The sequence below is a fragment of the Pezoporus flaviventris genome, unplaced genomic scaffold (assembly GCF_033815535.1).
Source record: "Pezoporus flaviventris isolate CSIRO_AGI_PZ_B2104156 unplaced genomic scaffold, CSIRO_AGI_Pfla_v1 ptg000073l, whole genome shotgun sequence".
NCBI classification, from domain to species: Eukaryota; Metazoa; Chordata; class Aves; order Psittaciformes; family Psittacidae; genus Pezoporus; species Pezoporus flaviventris.
This window is the reverse complement of record NW_026892621.1, coordinates 1,419,023-1,441,047: the sequence shown is the minus strand read 5'-3', so window position 1 is coordinate 1,441,047 and position 22,025 is coordinate 1,419,023. Positions and strand designations below refer to the sequence as shown.

Sequence of the window (22,025 nt, the reverse complement as noted above, 5' to 3'; positions counted from 1 at the left end):
TGTTTCTCATGAGATAAATAACCTCACACCTACCAATTAACTCATGTTTGTGCATTACTCTGCTAAGATAATACAATCTTTATTAATGATCACATTTCTTTTGAAGGTTTTGAAGCCATGGAAGATAAAAAGAAAGAATTAAGCTAAGTGTATGTTAGTAAATTTGAAGAAAATAAAGGAAAAAACAATTACTCTGGATGAAGGAAGCAAAGAGGACAATGGCCTCCCAAAAAAAATACTGTAACTGTCTTTTGTTATTAGCCTGCTTTTTCTGCTAGCACAGTCTGTTCTAACCTCACATAAACTACTCTCTCAAAACAAGTCAAGTCAAACAGTAAATGAGAAGCTCCAAGGACTGATGGGCAATGTCTCGCATATGGACACATCAAAGTCATCCGTATTACACAACAGCTAGTCAAAAGCAAACACAGAACCAAACAGTCCCCTTTCCTCCCCTCACACCCCTTTACTCTTTTTTTCATTAAAAAAAAATGCGGGGAGAAGTTTAAAGCCACAGAAGATTCTGGGTTTTGTGAGCCCATCACTAGCCACTGTTCAAGGTCAGTAGGAGTGGAGAATGCTACAGCTGCAAAGAGAAATTACATTGAAATGCTTCTGTCCCCAGCACATCAGGGCCTTCACAGGCTCAGCATAACACTTTAAAGTCTTTTTTTAGTAGTTTAAAAAGTACTGGATATCACACTACTGTTATCACAGCTATCCACCCAACTCGCAAGGCACAGGAGAAGGAGTGCATCCGGCTCTGGTTCTGGAGCTTTCACCAGCTCCAGATTACTTTTTGGTCTATTTATGAGTCCTCAACCCCCAAGTTGTGTAACTAAATTTCACAACACGACTGCACCAGCACTGCTGCTGGGAGAAGGAAAGCAGCAGTGTCTTGTGGTGCGGCAGTGGAACTGCAAGTGATAGTATCACAAACCATCACTCCATCTGCCAGAGGTTGTCCACCTCAGCCGTAACTCACCCTGCCCATTTGGTGAGGTTCTCCAGCATGAACAGTCAATAAAAACAATATGTAAAAATAAAAGGTTTCAGGCATAGACTTTGTCATCCCCACCATATTCCAGCTCTAGATGCACTACAGCACCAGGAACCCTCATCAGCACACCTTGCAGCACATCCTCTGGTTGCAGTAGGATCTCCAGTGAATTTCAGTTTTTTTCTTATGACCTCCCTTTCCAACTCTTAAATTGTATTAATAGAGACTAAAAGATTATCTTCCTACGAGTGCAAACAATGGTTTAAGCTCCTGAAACAATAGCATGGAGCTCTTGTCAAGCACTTTTCGCCCATGGCTCTTGAAGTGCTTTACAGCAGGGATCAGCAACGGCATTCTCGCGTAAAGACAGGGAAACTGACAGCCTGAGAAGGGAAGCAATTTGCCCAAGCTCATCTACCAAAACCAAAGTGCAGCCCAGAGCTGAACTCTGCTCTCCCAAGAGCCCTGATGTCATACCTGTATCATACTTCTGAACTACATAGTCAGCATATCTATTCAATAGGTAGACAGCAGCAAATCATGCACCAATATGCATTTTTTACCCTTTCATCTGAGAAGCGTATGTAAATTCAATTAGTGCCATCCAAACCCAGCAGTTGTAAAGGCCAGCTCCTTTAGCTACTCGGTTTTAATCTGTCTAGTTGCAAAATGCATTCTTCCTATCTTCCCATGGGCTAAAGCAGGACACTTAATCAATAGCAAGATTTTGTGCTATACTCATCGCACACAAATGCTCTATGAGTCAAAACAACCAACAAGAAAGTGTTTTACTTTCAACTACAATTAGGGAAAATCGTAACATCCTTTAAAAATCATTTTCATCATCTGCCCAGGTTAAAAATCAGTTTCGTTTATCTCACAATTCAACTTGTACTGTCAGCAAAAGCCACTTTCAGTTAATTTCCCAATATACCACAATCAAGGAGAACAGCATTATTAAAAACCCTACACAAGGAAAACCAGACATGTTCCATTCAAACACAGATATTTTTCCTGAAGCAGGATGCTCTCAGTAATTGGTTTGCAGTACATTAATTGGCAATTCAGATTTGCTTTTCATATAACCTTGCACTGACTCCATGAAACTTGGGAAGTTGCTTTAAAACGTTTAGCGCTATACATAATCATCAAACCTGCCAGCTCCTGCTTTGTGGCTTTGCTGTAAACATGGAGCGAGCTTTTCAAAATCACTTCGCTCACAGAGGCTATCGCAGTGGTTTCAGCTGCATATTCAAAAGGAGCTGTGTACTCAAGTTTGGCTTTTTTAAGTATCCTTGCGTCAATGGGGAGATTTCTTTTTTTCCCTTAGAAGACAGATTCATTCTAACAGGGATTTCAGGGCTCCCTGCATGCATCCTGTCACAAATTTATATATATGTGTACTTAAAAAGTATAGCCAGTTCTCAGCCAATTTGCAGTGAAAACTGTCTTGTCAAAATGAGTAACATAAGCACAAGGATAAAACAAACAAACAAACCAACCAACCAACCACCACATAGAATGAAAACCTCAAGTGACCCAGGAACCTGGACTGGCTCTTGCTGAAATGTCATTTCTCACAGAGCTTTAAAGGCTTTTTATCATTAAAAAACACTCCATTAATTAAATCTGCCTTTTTAAAAATTAATTTAACTTGCTTGGATTAATTTAATAGCAATACATCTCCTTCTGTAAATACAGCCGCTTCACTTCCTTCTAAATCTATAATGTACAGAAAAGCGCCTAGCAGTATCTGCTCTCTTCGTGTGATAGTATCAGTTTTCATGCATAAAATGTTTCTGTCCTGATGTTGAATTATTAAAGAAAAAGTCTAATGCAATGAAACTCTCTCAGCAATTCAAACCCCCAACTTAGTGCTGGTGCTGTAACTCCAAGTCCTGACATCCCAAATTACAGTCGTAAGGCTAAGCTCTGATTTAGAGGTTCAAGACCTGCTCGTCAGAATCAGCACAGGATTTTATAAATGGCTAGGTTTTCCATTAATTTCCTTCACAAGTTTTTGATATGCAAATTATTACATGCAATATGACTGACACCATTATGGCAGCAACTCTAGATAGAAATAGAGGGCATGACCCGAACATCTCCATTCCCAGCAGTGCAGGATCAGGGCCATCCAATGGTGAAGGCAGGTAAAGGTTAGGAGAAGAAAATGTTTATTTTTGAGTTTGAGACCAAAGTAAATAAATTACATCCTAAACCCAGAAAAAAAATAAGCTCCACAACCTATAAAATCTAATCAAGAACAGTGCAGAAGGAGTAATTTATTCACTGGTAGCCATCAGAAGCTTTAGGCCTAACTGCCTGCTTTTGGCTGCAGACATTCAAGTGCAGTTTTAATTGAAACTGATCTTCCACTACAGATTTCAAATTAATTCTTCTTCCAAATGTCTCATGCTCCAGACATCCTTGCCTTGCAGAAAACCCTATATCATTAAAGAAGGAAATAGAACACTTTTTCTAAGCTTGCACGTATTGATTACCTATTCCTTCCATCAAAGCACAATTGCCATTCTGCACTGTATAAATCTCTTCAGCATTAGACACTTTATAAAGTACTGAGAATTATATCATTAATCATTTGCAGTTACACCTGTCTTGCTTTATTGAATTCTTTGTTTTTTAGAACTTTAAATAAATGCTTTTAAGTAAAAACATGACACTAAATAAAGACTCCGTTTCACTTAAACCTAGTAAAAAAAAAATCCTATCATTCTGTGTGCGACATTTACCCATCTGAAACAGAGTAATTTACGGCTATTTGTGTTTCATTTTTCCAACAGTAAGCATGGTGCCTTTAATCAAATAAAATTTGGAATGAATTGGAATTGGCCTTTTAAGGGCTGACAAATCATTCTGTTTTCAAAAAAACAGAGTCCTCACCTGTGTTAGTAAATACTACGTAATTCCACTGAGACAGTGGGAGAACCAGCAAGCAAAGGTGAACACCAGATAGCTCCATCCTGGAGCTGAAGTATTCAATGCAAGAGCAGCACAGAACAGAATGGACTGGTAACTTTTGCCATCTTCACATACCATAGAATGGTTTGGGTTGGAAGGGACCTTAAAGCTCATCCAGCTCCAACCCCCTGCCACGGGCAGGGACCCCTTCCACTAGAGCAGCTTGCTCCTAGCCCCTGTGTCCAACCTGGCCTTGAACACTGCCAGGGATGGGGCAGCCACAGCTTCTCTGGGCACCCTGTGCCATCGCCTCAGCACCCTCACAGGGAAGAATGCCTTCCTGCTCAAAGCACAAGGCAAATAAAAAATACCAGAAAGGATTCAAGTGTTTAAAAGCCAAATCTCGCTTGAAAGTCAATGCGGCCAGCCTCCGACATAGCTTCCAGGGGTATCTGGCTATTTCAGATGTGTGACAGTACCATGCCATTCAGCACCAGTGGGCATACAAAGGGAAATTCCAGGCTTTTCTTATGGCGAAATCCAACCAGTTACTGAGGATGGATGGAACGAAATAGCATTTCCTCTTCTCACAAAAACCTTCCAACCTTTGCATGCAACAGCCCTGATGGGTAGCTTAGACTTAAAAGACCAACACAGGCAAGAACCTCTGCAAGTTTTACAGGCTCTGGATAGTAGGGATGCTTTTCTTTGCACAGACTGGCAGCTATGAACTGCCCAACCATCTCAGCACTTAGCTGAGTGAGACTAAAGACGCAAATCTCTGCCTCTGAGTCTCTGTCATACTCGAACTGCTCCATCTCAAGACAAATCTCAAGAAACACTGAAAAGAAATGTCACCACGAGTACACAAAACCGGTTTCTTTCTTTCCCTACACTGAGAAAGAGCAAGTAAGTGGTGCTCTTGCTCAGCTACAAAGCAATCAACTACAATAGCAGGCTAAATTTTCAAACAGGAAAAAGGATGTTTAAAACAAATACCAGTGAAATTCACTACGGAACTGAGGGCATTTTAGCATCCTTCAAAAATGTCAGTCTGAGGCTTCTCTCTGTTAGCTGGGACAAGAAAAAAAACATTGAAAAACTCTTACTTGATGCCATAAACCAAGACCTCACCATCACTTTTTGCCATTTAAAAGCAAATGTACCATTAAATCCAGTAAGACACCAGAAAAGGTGCTTACATCATATGAGCTATGACAGGAGAACACGCACATAACTGCAGATCCAGATCAGTTATAAAAACAGCCCCTCTCTACCCTCTCCTCTCACCTCCAATTCCCCCCCCAGGAAGAAGAAATACAGTGAACCCCACAGAATGAAGCCTAATGACTGCACTTAGACATAAGGCAGAAAAGAATTATTTGAATGACGTATCTCTTGTTAAATTATTTACCACAAAGCTGCAGGGTAAAGGTATAAAAATCCCTTAAAGGGTTGATAGAAATCAGTGGCATCTTTCAGGGTCTTCCCATTGCAGAGAAGGCAGTGAGGTTGTTGAATCATTATATTAGGGGGAAAAGTTTTACTCTCTTGCTCTAAAATGATGGCATATCAAAATCAAAGAGATGAAGAAGGAGAGCCTGTAGTTAAAGAGTCCACAGTGCTGTTTTGAACAAAGATTCCAGGATTTCCTACCCTGGAGGAAAAGGGCTTTTAATTTTATTATTCTCTGTCATCACTCTGTTTAACATGAGACACGCATGCTTGCAGAAAATTCCAATTACTGCTTGAAAAATGAGGCCAGATAACATGAGCAAGATCCTGAAGAGCTTGCTGAGACCCAAACAGGTCTAAGCATTATCTAGTCTGCAAGCACAGTACAGAAAAGAGTACACAAGACATGTGAGGGCCATAAAGAGACAAGAACAGAGAACTGGAAGAAAATGTCCCCAAGACCAATCTCTGATAGGGGTACCTTAACCAGCAGTTGCTGGAACAAACAACTGAAGGAAGAGGGAATGAAAAGGGTTTGGGGGTTTAGATAACCTTTGAGCAACTGCTACCAGCAACATCAGAAGCTCCGATGACTCCTTTCTGCACCGATGCCACCAGACCTACAGAAGCGCCAAGCCCTGGGGCTGCAAAACCAAAGCTGATCTTCAAAACTGATCCTGTCACTGGTAACTGTCTCACTGCCAAAATGTGGCAGATGCAAAGAAAGGCTTTAAATCATGCTCCTAAGCATAAAGTATCCTATAATGTCTGCTGCTTTTAAATCTGAAGACAGAGTGAGATGCATGTTCTCCTTAAATTCTCATAGCCACAGATGCTATGTTTGTTGCTGGGTTCTTTAATTAAACCTTGTAACCTTCAATTATCTTTGGCAAATTTTTAACATGTATGTTACACATTATATATATGTTTTTTTATATATGTGTTAAGATGTTTTCAAAACCTTTGCATTGCTTAGTATATGTGTGAACATCTGTATTAAACAGTCACACTGTGATGTTCTTAATATATAACCTTCCAAACACATACTTTCTGCATCCTAATTTTGTTCCTCAAAGTATGATGCTGCCATGAATCTTGCATGAAGCTCCCACTGTACCTATCAACCTGTCAGTGGCACAAATGTATGATAAATAGCCAACACCAGGAAAAGCCAGGACCTTAAGACAAATGTTTCGGGAAGCTCACAATAAAAGTGGAGTAAATGTAATTACTAAAAGAAGCTTTTTCCATAAACATTTCAAGTTTTAGCATTTGTGAGCTGAATAATTTACCACCACACAAAAGTGAAAAAGAGACTAAGTTTAGCTGCGCTGGCAAAATAGTTTGGGGTTTTAAAGGGGTATCTCACACAATAAACTCTTGATAGACACGACTAATGAGCTGTGGAGGTTTGTAACTCTAATATTTCAATATTATTTATATTGAGCACACAGAGGACAATATCAATGAAATTATCATGCAGAACTCACTGAGTGGGAGGATAAATTGCTCTCCGGGAGGTGCCTGATGGTGGCAAGTGCTGGAGACAACATACATCTGCATCCTCTGTTTTTTCTCATTTTCTGCATTTTTAAATAGCTGTATCTGATATCTCACACCATTCATTTCATAACTGTCTGAGGGCTTTTTAAAACTGCTCACCTCTGAGCTGCATATAATAAATGAAGTGATAACTTATACACTATAAGGAGAAAACAGGAGATTAATTTCTATGAAGACACTGTAAATTACTTTCTTCTATTCCTATACTAGTTGAGTAAAGCTCCATGAAGGCAAGGGACAGACATAAAAATAGATTTTTTCCTAAATATAATTTTTCAAAGTATAAATCTTAATGGAAATTACTGAATTAAGATGTATTATGAATCAATGCGGTAGCTCAACGACAGCACTTTGTGTTACTGAGAGGAAGACATATATTTCAGTAATGGGTGACTCAGACAGGGCACGAGTGCCTTGGGCAGGTCATGTCCAGGACAACTTTCTGCACAGAAGGGTCTCTCTTTCACTATCCTTTTTTCTTGTACAGGGCAATAGCTGTGTAATGATGGACCTTGACAGCAGAAATACATGTATTACTGTAGTGCCCAAATACAGACATTCTTCCACATACACAGCAGAAAACAGCTCCTGCCTCAAAAAGCTTGGAAAAGAACAGTAAGACAGAGATGCAAGCAACCTAACACGAAACACCTCAAATTTGAACACATGCATCCCTTCTGGGCCATCCTCCCCTATTCTGCACCATCCTTGCTTCATGCCTTCTTCTCCAAAGTGATCTGGATAATCCACTAGTACACCAGAAAGGTGACCAACCTTCCCAAGGAACAGAAGAGAATGGAAAAGCCAATTCTGCCAAAAAGCAAAGACAAAAGAAGAAATGAGTCTGGTCTTTCATGGAATTAAATGGATGAAGAAAGAGCATAAGCACTCGCAATGCTGACGTAAACCATGATTCCATCTGGGCTACTCCAAGGAGAATGAACAGCATGAATAAAGCTCTGAGAAAATAAAACAGAGGAAAAAGAGGAAGAACTAGGCAGGAAACATTCCCACCCAGAAGCTGTTAGATGCCCTGGGGGCTTCAAGAAGATTTTCTTGAAAGAAGAGGAAGGAAGAGGGTCTGAATTTGGCTTGCTGCTAATTACAACATGCCTTGCCAACACCCAGAGCAGGCAACAGCAACAGGGCTGAGCAGGCGGCCTGCTGCTCTGTGCCTGTGACCCTATCACCACATTGTGGGTGATGGTCCCATAGGGCACAGCCCAAACTGCAACTGTGACTGGAGAGACCTGAGACAGCAGGAAGAGTGAGGCAAGAGGGACACCCTCAAAACCAGCCATCTTGCCTTCTTTGAGGGCTTGACTGAGACCCTGCTGAAGCATCAAAGCTCTTGCACTGCTAAACCTGCCCAGTGGCTCAGAGATGAACACTGAACAACAGTGACAGTAATAAGCTGTGACATTTAAGACAGGAAATCTCAAATTCCCATCTTGCTTCTCTGTCCCCTTCCTTACTATCAGGAGCTCCATGCTTTGTTCCTCTCCCTTCCTTTATAAAACAGGGAAGTTAACCTCTCCCATCAGAACATCTGCAAGGATTGCTCAAAACTTGAGGAGAGCTGCAGAGACAAAAAGCAAACCAACTGTGCAAGACTCAACTGTCCCACTGTGGACCTCGCTGCCAGGCTGCCTGCAAAAAGGTCTGGGGAAAAACACACTTCCAATTATTCCTCAAAGCACCACAGACTTGAATCCTACCGCTCCTCACATGTACCCTTAATAGCCTTGATCTCACCAAAGCAACTGCTAACGTAAATGATGCCTCACTGTAACTTAATTACCTCAAATTTGGGTGGGGAAGGGAATAGAAAGTACCTTTTCTTGATTCCCATCTGTTCCTCCTAATGAACCAAAGCAGTCTCCCCCAGAGCTCTGCCTCCGAAAGCCAGCAGGAAAAAAACACAGAAAAGGAGGAGGAAAGAAAGGAAAAAATTGTATATTTTTATTGAATTTTTGCAGGATGCAGGTTAATAAAACACCCACAGAGAGCACAGAGCAATATAGAAAGGGAATAAAGGGAAGGGTTGATATCAATAAAGCCTATCCGGAGGCTCTGGTGGAGTGAACGTACTCATGATTTCAAAAGAAACCTGCTACAGAAATTATTTTCACTCGTTGTTTTGGCTCAGGTTTATAATTTACAATAAACAGAAGTGTCCAAAGCAGATCCCAACCTGACCGGAAGACAGCCACCATACCAGGACCTTAATGTTTAATTATAACACAGACCATACTGCAGTCCCCGAAATCACTCATTCAACATTGACAAGCACTGGCTCTGCTATGATATTTCCTTTTTAGGCGAAAATCAACTTTTGCTCAACTAAGTTCTTAATGGCATCCCTGTTACAACAGCCTTCTCAATCCAGCTGTCCCTTTCACTAATATGCACCAGTAAAATAGCTCCCGGGAGAGTTCCTGGGGGATTGCCAGCTTTTACTTAAGGACACATTGTGAACCCTGGCCTCAACTTCCATTAACATTCAGTCTATGTCTCTACCATTACTTCAAGAGCATCAGGAATTGGAATAAATAGGAAGACTATTAGCAGCCATAGTGTCCAGTCTGAGGTATTCTAGCAGACAGCACTGCTTCTGTAGCTGATAGAGAACGCTTAGACCCATGTTTCTCATACTTGTTCTGTATCAGCCATTTCCAGAATGTTACGCTGAATGGCTTAAACTATCCAAAACCAGCTTTAGTTTTCCAATTAGGAAAGTTCAGGGTTAAAAACCTGAATGCTCCTACGGTGGATCTTATTCCATTGCTGGAACATCCTCCTGCCTGGATGGATGTTAGTGCTGGAGGAGAGCACTGACAGTATTCGCCCTCCTGCCCTGCTGTCCCTCGTCCCAGCCAGGACAGATGGAGCCTCTTTCCTCCCTCTGGCACTGCTCTACAGTGGGGAACCTGCACACTAAAAGCTGAGCAGGTGTGTGGGGAAAATCCAGCTGCTGCAAAGAGCTGGCAGCACAGCGACTGGGGTGATGGATGCAGTCGGGGCGAGCAGTGCGGGAGATTCACTCCCACAGTACCACTGGTGCACATTCAGACACTGAGTGAAACAGAGAGACAGAGAAAGAGAGAAAGACAAAGAGAATAGAGAGAAACCAGAAAAAGAAAGAAAATAAGCAAACAAACAAACAAAAAGATAAATAAATAGATAAATAAATAAATAAATCTGGAATAAATGTTCTTTCCCCCAGCACTGCATGAAGATTTCAGTTAGGGATGGTCACCCCAGACTGCAGCTTGCAGGCTTCAGGGCATGGCTTGTCACTGGGATGTATTTTCCTCAGGGCAAGGTAAGAGCATCACCTGCGTCTTCCCCTCCCTGCCTGCAGCTCGCACAGCTGCCTGCTCCCTGCAGTGGGAGCATCTTCATGTACCACCATCAAGGATGCTTAGGAGCAAGGCAGGTGCTTTCACAGCAATCCCTACCTCTCTCACCCCAGTGTGAGGAAGGCAGCAGCCAGCTTTGAACACACTTCCCTGTGCTGTTTAGTCACAGCAGCATTTGGGCAGCCCATGGTCACATATATAATAAAACGGAATCTGAAGTGTATCACGTAACTATGAAATCTGTAAGATACACCACTTATATGGTGTCTGCAAAGCACATTAAATCATCATCATCATCGTGCCTTTTGAAGACAGCCATAATTATTCAGGCTGTTCTTCTATTTCATTGGTGTTTTTGAAAAACTACTTAATATTAGCAAGCCCTCACTAAAAACAACGTTTTGGTTGAGGGACTAATCTCCGTATCAGTACACAGCCATACCTGGCCTTATCTACATTACCAATTCCCTGCTGATTGAGCGGATTCATTAACAACACAATCTCTGGTGACTGAAATGAAGTCTCATTCTTCGTATCACTGGTGCCTTGCTGTTTGCTTTTCCTTCACAGTATGCACACAAGTAATTAACTTACTATGCTCTGGTAGCTCCTGACACATTACTTGGCATAGAAAAATTTACCAGCAGGTAGTTAAGCATGCAAAATATTTTCAGTCAAATGAACTTCATAACACAGCCCTACTTAGGAGAAACGTGGCTCTTTCCGATACAACGCTAACACACACCACGCTGCCCGAACCAACAGGAGCTTCTTGAGGGATAAGAAGAAAAATACATCATTTTTATCAGTTTGGTTCAGTATATAGGAAGTTTCTTTAGGTGGGAATACTGGCAAGCAGGAAAGATGTTCACTGAAAGGATGATCATGGAGATCAACCTGAGTGGCCCTTGCGAAAGTCTCACGTAACAAGGACACAGGATCCATATGGTATGGAGGAAGAAAGAGTGGCAAAAAGCCCAAAGCAAAGAGGAGATTCAATTCAGTGCAGCATTACTGAGATTACCGGTGTCTGGAAGCATGGAAGAACAGTGCATTTCAACTTCTATATCAAATAAAAAAGGTAACTTGCTATTTTTAGCAGAGTGCTTTTAACCCTTGAGTTAGCTCAATACAGTGAAAACTCTAAGTAAAAACACACCCTACCTAAAAGACTCCATCTTAGGAACATGACTTGAAATGTTCAAGTCATTTCAGTAATGTCAAGAAGTAAATCTAGAATAAAGTTATTCCTGTACTTATCTGTCTGCGTGATGAAAGGTTATGGTACAAACCGATGGTGACTCAGTCCTGAAGCAGCGTGGGGACAGTGGGCTGACCCCAGTACAGACTGGTGAGATGAAATATGAAAGGTGGTCTTTACCTGAAGTGACAGGACTGGTACTGACTTTGATAACAGCGGGTCAACTCCCTTGTGCATATAAAACACCAGAGCCTTTGCAGGCTGCTCCTTCGATCTGAACCCACTCTAATTACCTTCAGTATTTTCATGCCATGTTGGCGTAGCCTGTTGGTGTACAAAACATTATTTGCTCTACAGTCTCCTTCTTTTAAACCAAAACTAGAGGGAACTCCAAAATGTACATGAAAATACTTGAAACAAAAGCAGGAACTTGGCTACGATAAAGGCCCATTCACAGTGTTATTAATCCCAACTTTGACCTTTTGTGACAAATTCTTGCTTAGAAGGTCTATGACTGCATTGCTGAAAACACTGGAAATTGTGAGCTTGAAGTTTCCTTCTACACAAGGAGAAAATCCTTCAGAAGTCCTGGAAAAAGAAACTTTTCTCTTGCTCAGTTTTGTCCAGAAAACATTTGTTCCTTTCCCCTTCATGTGCCACAAGGCATGTACATTTGCCAAACTCAGACTGTTGTTTTGACTCATTTGGTCACAGAAGATAGTTCCTCATGTTCTGCCACAGCAATTTTTGCTTGTGACGAAAGAAACAGATCTGTGGAGGACAGAATTCACCCTGATTTGTGTGTATCATTTTCCTCTATTCCTTCCTGCTTTCAACTCGGCTTATTTAAATATAGCTCCTGTCATACCCATTATTTTCAGTTCACCTGCTATGCAGAACCACACACTCCACCTCCAACAGAGCTCTGGCTGCATAGTTCATACAAATTCTTTATTCATTTACAATCTAGATGCTCCTTAAGCAGTATTTCCATTTGCTTGACAGAAATATTAATGCATGGAATAGAAACCAGTTTGGGTTATTTCTAATTTTCATCAAAAATTAACTACCTCATTTAATAACCACAAGCATCCTCGAGAGTTACTCAGGTTTTAAATAGTACACTACATCAAGGAAAACCTTGTTACATCTCCAAAAGGCTGTTGTGAAACTTGCTGTGTTCCAGGGGCGGGAATCTCAGGTTTTGTTTGGTTTTCCACACTTACAGTTTCAGTAAAAGGTAACAGATTTTCACGCCAGAAGAAACAGTTGGATAACACATACTGACATGATAAGCATGAGTCATTACACTTCATAAAGTCACCTCTCTACGGAGCCTTCAAAACAGTTTTCACCTCATTCAGAAAGGTATTCGGCATTGAAGAAATGGAGACTTGAGAGGTTGCTGTGTGGTGGGGTTTTTGTTTTATTTTGTTCTGAAGGATGGTTTCAGTACTTAATTGCCTTCCAAGTTTCAATCTGCAGCTTACTTCCAATGCTTACCTCTTTGAATGCCCAATCAGGTCTCCAGTGCAGTCTAGTGGTAGATCACAAGAGATCTTTAGGAGATGGCATCCTCCCTTTATGGTGAAACACACACCTCAAGGGACTTATATATTTGCAGAGCCTTGGGTAGCAAATACAGTTGGGGCTGGACAACTTTCCTCCTGGGGGAAGGAGAAGGAAAGCTGCCCAGAACTAGCATCCCCTGAGGAAGTCAGCCAGGATGGAAATTCAGTGAAAACACTGAACAGACCTACGCAGAGCCTTCCAGCACCTTAGTTACAGGATGTCCCTTGGATCAAAAGAGGAGTAAAGGAATCCTGTCCCTACTAAATCACATATCCTCCAAAAGCCATGATTTCTTCATTGGCTCTTGCCAATGGACTTGCACCAGCCAAAAGGCAATGGAAGGCAGAAACAGATGAAGAGATCCAGCCTAAGTCCCACTTACAAATATTCACAGAAGTTTTATTCCTTTAGGTCAATTCTTACTAGTCTCACCTACCACAATCTGGATGCCAATTATGCCCACAGTGAGGGTGAGATCACTTCCTACTACTCTATAACAGCACTGCCCCACTGCACTTGTTTGTATTCCTGTGTTAACTGTTACCTTACATTGAATCCAAGAGCATTTTGAGGACCAGACTGATTTTCTGGTTTTGTTTTGCTCAGAGCAAAATACAAACTAGATTTCAATCCATGACTGGAATTTCTTGCCAGCACAAAACTGTAAGAATGAGTTTGAGTATTCTGAGCATTACAAGGTAATCACAGAAGAAGTGTTTGGGAACACGGACCAAAATGAATAATTAAACACAACCTTCCTGATTACAGAGCATGTCTTAGGTAATTTAATGCCCTTATTAAAGCCATAGTTGGTGGACTGAGAGTCTGCAGTCTTGATCGTATAAGAATGAATTATGTCCAGCTTTTTAAACTAGAAAGTTTCCCGGGTCTGTGGCTTCAGAGGAAAATCTGAAAACACGAAAGAATAAAAGTCCAGGAGCCAGACGGCAAACAAGAACCTTAAAATTACTATCCTTTTTTCAATCTCCCCTGATTTGTTTTGGTCAGTCTCATTCACTCCTTTTGAGCAACTGACCCTGGCAGTACTCCAGCGTATCTGAGTTTATTGACAAACATGAAACAGAATCTAATGCCAGGGGAAATAACAAAAGAAACCAAAACCATCAATACCAAGAGCTGGGCTAATACACATGATCCACAGAGGTGCCCGAAGGCCAACCACCCTTCAATGCTTGGCTCAGAGCCACTTCCATTGTCTCTATGAGAAAATGGTGAAAAACCAGACTGCTACTTAGTTTGGGAGGCCTTTATTCTAGACAATACCTATATACTTCACACTATCTACTACGAAAAGAGGTGTGGGGATGCTAAAATTGGCTTCATTTAGATCTTTCCCAGGCCATTTCTCAATGAATATTTTAGAAGCACATATAGCACTCCTGTTCCTTCTTTGGTTGTGATGTGTCCTACACAAGCCTGCCCTCAGAAACACAACCCAATACACACCTTTGGGAGAAGAAGATTATTTTCTGAGGGACAGAAGGTCATGCAAAGAGAAAAACTGATTTTTGTATGTCTTTGTTTAACTGTCAGCAACTGATGCTAGCTGACTTTTACCCACATAATACACTTTCTGGTCTCGATGGTCATGTCAGGTTCTTACAGCAGTGAAAAGGCAAGCAGGGCTTATTCTGAAGTAAATTCTGGATGTAACCGCTTCTAACTCCACTAATACAGAGAAGCTAGTAAATCAGTAATAGGAGTTTATTAATTTAGTAGTTACTGAGAAACATCTTATTGATCTTCTTTACTCACACTCAGCCTCTGGAGTTTACCTCACAGCTCCAGTTTATGCCTCGATTAAGTGGTTCAGAGAAGCCTTGCAATTTATTGTATGCACATCATGTAGCATAATGCTCCTGCTATGATGACTTGCAAATTAAGCATTGGATTTATCGCCCTACAAGAGACTCCAGTTTTACTCACCAAGGGCAGCCAGCACAAACACCCAAAAGCAAAACTCACTGTCTAGAGCCTTACCGGTAGATGCACAGCATTAACTCAGCCAACAGTGGTCTCAGACCCAGCTTTACTTCATGTCTTTGCAACACAACATCAGTTAGCCAGTGATTAGTTTCCATTTTCAGCATTCATCTGTTTTTTTGGGCACTTCTTTTTATAGGCTCTGATTCAGCAAAGTACTTAAGCACATGCTTTACTTTAAATAGCTGAATAATCCAACGTCTTTTCCGCAAATGTTTAACTTTAATTGTGTGAATAGTTCCAGTTCAAGGGCTCCTCGTATCTCGGACACTGAGCGCTCACTTATGTACTCTATTCGTTGCAGAGATATAATATTATTCATAGGCTTCACATCATGCATTTACTTAAGTGCTTTGCTAAAAAGGGTCCTAAAGCAAATATGCCACAGTCAGAGTTTATTTAATAGCACTTCTACAAATTCAGTTTTAAACTGTCAAGCATTTGAAAAAGGAAAACTAAATAACCGTAGGATTTACCGCAGTTTCTTCAGCATCAGTACCTTGACTCAGCACTGACAATCGTGGCAACATGGTTCAACAAAGCATCAGGATTACTTTTTCTCCCCCCATTTTAGATGTGTTTGCTGAATAAAAATAATAACCCCCCCCAAACAAACCTGAAATGAAATATCCTGTGTTAAAACTACATCTGCAGAGGCTTCTCCCAAGTCATGCAGAGGCATGCTCTGGCACAGGGGCTGCAGCCAATGCTACCTTAGGAAGAAGAAGGGGCTTCTTTGGAGAGCTTGCCTCTTAAGTTACAGCATCCCCAGCCCCGCCAGGCATTTCAGTCTCCAAATAAAAATATTTGAGTATAAAAATATCACCAGAGTGTTCTGAGAGTCTTTTCTTAAGACTTTTTATTTCCACAGTCAGAAAGAAATACTTGGGGCAGCCTTTCAAGTTCCTCTCCCAGAACCACTGCTGCATTTTTTACAGGGAAGTTGATGAATTTTCCTCTCATTAGAAGACTCCAGCAGCTGTGGCTTTAAGAAAAACACCAAATACTGTGAGACTAACAATAAAACCACCAGACCTGGCAGCGCTGTGTTACCCCTTTGGGCCATTTCCATTGCGAGCGGCTCCCCACTGAACCACACAATGCTGGGCCCCTTACGAGTTTCTTAGCTACTGCATCAGATGTTACAAAATACGGTGGTTTCAATTATTAAAAGAAGGCATGCCAAAAAAACAACAAAATAAAAAGGGGGAAAAAAAAAAGGCTGCCAAAAGCACAACTTTCAAAAGAGCCAGCTCTCTAAATGCCTTAGATTAAAAGGCAAAGAATGAAATTCACACTCTTCAGAACAGAATGCCTCCTTTGCATGAACTCCCATTGTTTCAGATGAAAGACCTGCCCCAGCCCTGCAGGTAAAGCAAGTTTATATCCTAAGCTGGCTGGAGAAGCCAAATTAAAACGGGTAAAAAAAAGAAAGAGTAAACAAAGCCAGATGCACCCGAGAAAAGAAACTGAAATTGCCTTCAAAGATAAAAGGATTAAGCTCTTCTGACCAGTCGCTGTAAAATGTGTAATGAATTTAGACATCTCTTTTCCGGAGGAAGTAAGCTGTTCAGTAAGTTTTATTAAGATAGAGCAGAATAACTCTTATGTAGAAAACTGCTCATTAGTTGGGGCTTAATTGCTCTTCTGGTGGAGAAGCAGTAACTACTATACCAAAAATAAGTATCCATATTTAGAGATTATTTGGTTTTATGCTGCTCTGATATTAAACCAAAATTCATCCAGAACATACCCAGTGTCATCCCACTGGAACTGAACACTGACAACTGCGTAACTCTGTGACAGGAAATGAGAACCGTTGATTAGAGCAAGGATTCTATACAAGGAATTTGAAGTTTATTCTGAAACAGGACTTTGATGTACTTACAGTTATTTATTTATTCACCGTGGTCTCGCCGTCTGCCTGTTTGTTTATAAATATTTACTGGGGGCTATTTTCATAAAACAATTACTATTCAACGTGCACAGCAAAGAGAAGACATCAGAGACCTGGTTGTGTGTTTTTCCATTCTAATCTGTATGACAATACTTTGAATTCCTTACAGCTGAATGTCCTGAGCTGGCTTTGCCAGGTTACACGGACAAACACTGACAGAAAAGCAGTGCCTATGTTCACGTGGCTGCCCATCTGACACAGCTCCTGGAATCATACAGGGATCCCTGCTGCAGTTCACCACCTCCTGCAGGAAAGCTGATGTTCTAGGACATTTTGGTGACATTATAGAGCGTGCCAGTGACTGCAAAGTTTTCAACCCCTACACGCAGTCAGTAAGTCAATACAGGGGTATTTAAGGGTCACTTAAAAGGTAGCTTCTTAACTGATACACAAATTAAATCTGCATGTAAGTGCTAAGCCAGGAAAGGCTTCACCCCAAAATCTTCTCATGAGCAGCCCCATGAAAGTTCAGCATAAAGGGGAAAATCATAGAATCCTAGAATCATAGAATAGTTTGGGTTGGAAAGGACCCCAAGATCATCCAGTTCTAACCCCCCTGCCATGGGCAGGGACACCTCACACTAAACCATGGCACCCAAGGCTTTGTCCAGCCTGGCTTTGAACACCACCAGGGATGGAGCATTCACAACTTCCCTGGGCAACCCATTCCAGTGCCTCACCACCCTAACAGGAAAGAATTTCCTCCTTAGATCCAATCTAAACTTCCCCTGTTTAAGTTTTAACCCGTTGCACCTTGTCCTATCACTACAGTCTCTAATGAAGAGTCCCTCCCCAGCATCCCTATAGGCCCCCTTCAGACACTGGAAGTCTGCTATGAGTTCTCCACGCAGCCTTCTCTTCTCCAGGCTGAACAGCCCCTACTTTCTCAGCCTGTCTCCATACAGGAGGTGCTCCAGTCCCCTGATCATCCTCGTGGCCCTCCTCTGGACTTGTTCCAACAGTTCCATGTCCTTTTTATGTTGAGGACACCAGAACTGCACACAATGCTCCAGGTGAGGTCTCACGAGAGCAGAGCAGAGGGGCAGGATCACCTCCTTCGACCTGCTGGTCACGCTCCTTTTGATGCAGCCCAGGACACGGTTGCTTTCTGGGCTGCGAGCGCACACTGGACCCGGCTCATGTTCATTTTCTCATCAGCCAACACCCCCAAGTCCTTCTCCACAGGGCTGCTCTGAATCTCTTCTCTGCCCAACCTGTAGCTGTGCCTGGGATTGCTCCGACCCAGGTGTAGGACCTTGCACTTGGCATGGTTAAACTCCATGAGGTTGGCATCAGCCCATCTCACAAGCGTGTTGAGGTCCCTCTGGATGGCATTCCTTCCCTCCAGGGTATCAACTGAACCACACAGCTTGGTGTCATCGGCAAACTTGCTGAGGGGACACTCAATCCCACTGTCCACGTCAGCGATGAAGATGTTAAACAAGACCGGTCCCAACACCGATCCCTGAGGGACACCACTTGTTACTGGTCTCCAGCCGGACATTGAGCCATTGACCACAACTCTTTGTGTGCGGCCATCCAGCCAGTTCTTTATCCACCGAGTGGTCCATCCATCAAATTGATGTCTCTTCAATTTAGAGACAAGGATGTCGTGTGGGACAGTGTCGAATGCTTTGCACAAGTCCAGGTAGATGACATCAACTGCTCTACCCCTGTCCATCAGTTCCGTAGCCCCATCATAGAAGGCCACCAAATTGGTCAGGCAGGATTTCCCCTTAGTGAATCATTCTGATGCTGATTTTATGCCAGATTTACGTGGCACAACATGTCTTCAAGTGATGAATAACCAGACTGCTTTGGAGTATTGGTGCACTGGAGTAGGCAATGGTCTGTACTTAACAAGAAAGGCACAGGTCTGCCTTCCCTTGCATACTTGGAAAGATTAGGGTAGCACTACCACTCTTCATCAGAAGCTGTAAGCTTCCTTCACAGACACTATGAGGACATAAAGCTTAAAAAGCATGCTCCTATCCAGTCCTGACCCGAAAAGCATCCATGTTCACTAATGCCAAACAAGATAAAAGGAAGATTTCTTTGGATTTACCATCAGTATCTGGCTGGGATCAGCAGCACCAAGAGGAAGCAGCAATTTGGTGATATAAGGACCACCCCATTCTCTCATAAATCACGGTTATAAAACAAATACTAGCAGGACAGCCAAGGTTAGAAACAATAAAAGACTTTTAGGCCAGTTTTGATTTAATTTGATTGCATTTCAAGATAATAACATCCCTTTAACTGTGGGAAACATGCTCCATCTGGTCTCCAGAACCTCTATAGGCTTGCAATTTCTTTCCATGTGCAATTCCAGATGTTAACGGGGACCCTGAAAGGCCCCTACAACCCAGGTTCCTTGTTCTCACTCCCTCAATAGCACAGGGGAAGCCTACAACAGTGATGAAGACTGCATCACACAGCACCATGCCAAATGAGATTTCAGCAGCACAGAGGATCTTTCACAAATCCTTGTTCAGTGTTAGCAGATGAGATAAGCATCATCCTGGTGTGTTCTGAACCCAAGGGACCAAGGTAGGCTCTTCTAAATGCCAGAGCACCAAGCCCCGATCTACAGCACTCCCTTTTCTTCATCAAGTGTAACCAGAATAACCTCACAGACACGGCCCAAGGCTTTGCCCAACATGGAAATACATAAATATGTTATTTGGAAGTCTGAAGCTCATGTGAACACCATCTCTCTAAGCAGCTTTTGGTAACTGACACCACACAGGTACTCAGTTTTTTCTTATTTTTAAACCTTACACATTTTTATCAACTGAAAACAATGCTCAAGAAAAAGGAAACGCTGAAAATTTCCTCTGTGATACGGGGAAATGCATAAATATTGTACACCTTAAACATCATTAAATATTTTTAATGTAGATTCTGCAATAGCTCCAATAAATAAAATAAAATCAAAGCTCCGATGTGCAGAACTATGAATTTTAATTCCAGGAAGATGATTCTGTGATAATTACTAGTCCCTTTCTATTGCTCAGGTAAACATAAGAGAAGAATATTCCAAAGGAATAGGTAACTGCAGGGTAATTTGCTGTTTTACAAAGCAGGAAGCTTTGCCAGCTATACTCGGCATCCAAACTTGCATATAAATAAATTCCACTCCAAACAGATTCTTTATACCCATTTCAACTTCATATTGCCTGCATAAATCACACTCATTCCTTTATAGAGATTTTTTTTAACAGAACCACCATTAATAACACAGCAGATCAAATATTATTCCAAATTTGAATAAAATATGTTCATCATTATGGTCATTAGCTAATGGTTTTATCTTCCTTTGGGACCACAGTAAACATTACAATTCAATTTAATCAACATTTACTTCGCATAAAACAAAAAAGAGCATCATTTCATTGCTACAGTAACAAACTCTCGGGGTCACAAAACTCAAGAGAAGCAGGTTTAAAAGCAAAGCAAAACAAACCCAGCACTTTTGAAGATTAATGAGGTACTGAAGAAAAGATGTAAATATGCACAGGAATTCTTATATGGGCTATATGCCTAATCCTGCAGCTACTAATTCTCCTACTGCTGCAACTGTTGCAAAGCTCAGGGGTTTCAACCTTTTTGATTTGAAAACTGCAGAATGTCTCCCAAGGGGGTGCAGAGCCCAGTAACTGTGGATTTAAGCCTACTGATCATAGAATAGTTAGGGTTGGAAAGGACCTTAAGATCATCCAGTTCCAACCCCCCTGCCATGGGCAGGGACACCTCACACTAAACCATGCCACCCAAGGCTTTATCCAACCTGGCACTGAACGCTGCCAGTGATGGAGCATTCACAACTTCCCTGGGCAACCCATTCCAGTGCCTCACCACCCTCACAGGAAAGAACTTCCTCCTTATATCCAATCTAAACTTCCTCGTTTAAGTTTTAACCCGTTACCCCTTGTCCTGTCACTACAGTCCCTAATGAAGAGTCCATCCCCAGCATCCCTATAGGCCCCCTTCAGACACTGGAAGGCTGCTATGAGGTCTCCACACAGCCTTCTCTTCTCCAGGCTGAACAGCCCCAACTTTCTCAGCCTGTCTTCATACGGGAGGTGCTCCAGTCCCCTGATCATCCTCGTGGCCTCCTCTGGACTTGTTCCAACAGTTCCATGTCCTTTTTATGTTGAGGACACCAGAACTGCCCATAATGCTCCCAGTGTTTTTCTTTTTTTAGATACCATTCATGGTATCCTCAAGGTTCCACAAAGCAAAACCTGGGACAGATTACAACACGTATACATCTGTGCGAATCCAGTATCGCAAAACACCCGTGACACTGACACCAGCACACACAGCTGTCCTATGATGACCACAACTTCAAACAGCTGTGTGAAAGCCTTTGTTTTCCTTGTGATATATTTACTTCATTTAATCAAACTCTGATAAATGCATTCTTTTCACCTAAATTAATTTTCTTCTCTAAGCTCCCTTTGTCAGCCGATTTGTGAAGTGCTGGAGGACTGCACATCTCGCTGACTGGTGCTCCCCTGTGTATTCATTCTCTTCACAGGTTCCCCTGCAGGACTACCATGATTTTACTGATAATTTTTCAGTAGACACTTTGTTAGGCTACTTACAAACATACTGACCTAATTGCTTTTAATTATTCCAGTGGAGTCTGGTTTTACAGTGGTTATTTGCTTCCACACAAAAGGAGAAATAACTACTGTGGTTAAGTATTGAAAAATCCATACCCTTGGCTTCTCTCTCGAGCCTAAATCAATCAGAAGTTTAATGCACACTGTAAATGTTTATGTGCATGTGTATCTATTGTGCATGTATGCATGCACTATATAGGCCTATTTTACATCTAGATCCATCTGCGTATCACATAAGGCAAATGGGGCTAAGAAGATGGCAAACTCATTTGATTCTGTTTCAGAAACAAAGTGTTTTCTTAACAGCTCTTTGAAGAATCCAAGCAAATTTGGTGTTTTCACTTTCTTTCCTGTTTAG

The 22,025-nt window shown here is 41.8% G+C and overlaps 1 protein-coding gene across 3 annotated transcripts in view; it reads right to left on the bottom strand.

Moving 5' to 3' along the window:
• PTPRG (protein tyrosine phosphatase receptor type G) overlaps positions 1-22,025 on the bottom strand; it is a 404,913-nt gene that overhangs the window by 189,106 nt on the left and 193,782 nt on the right. The window lies entirely within an intron of this gene.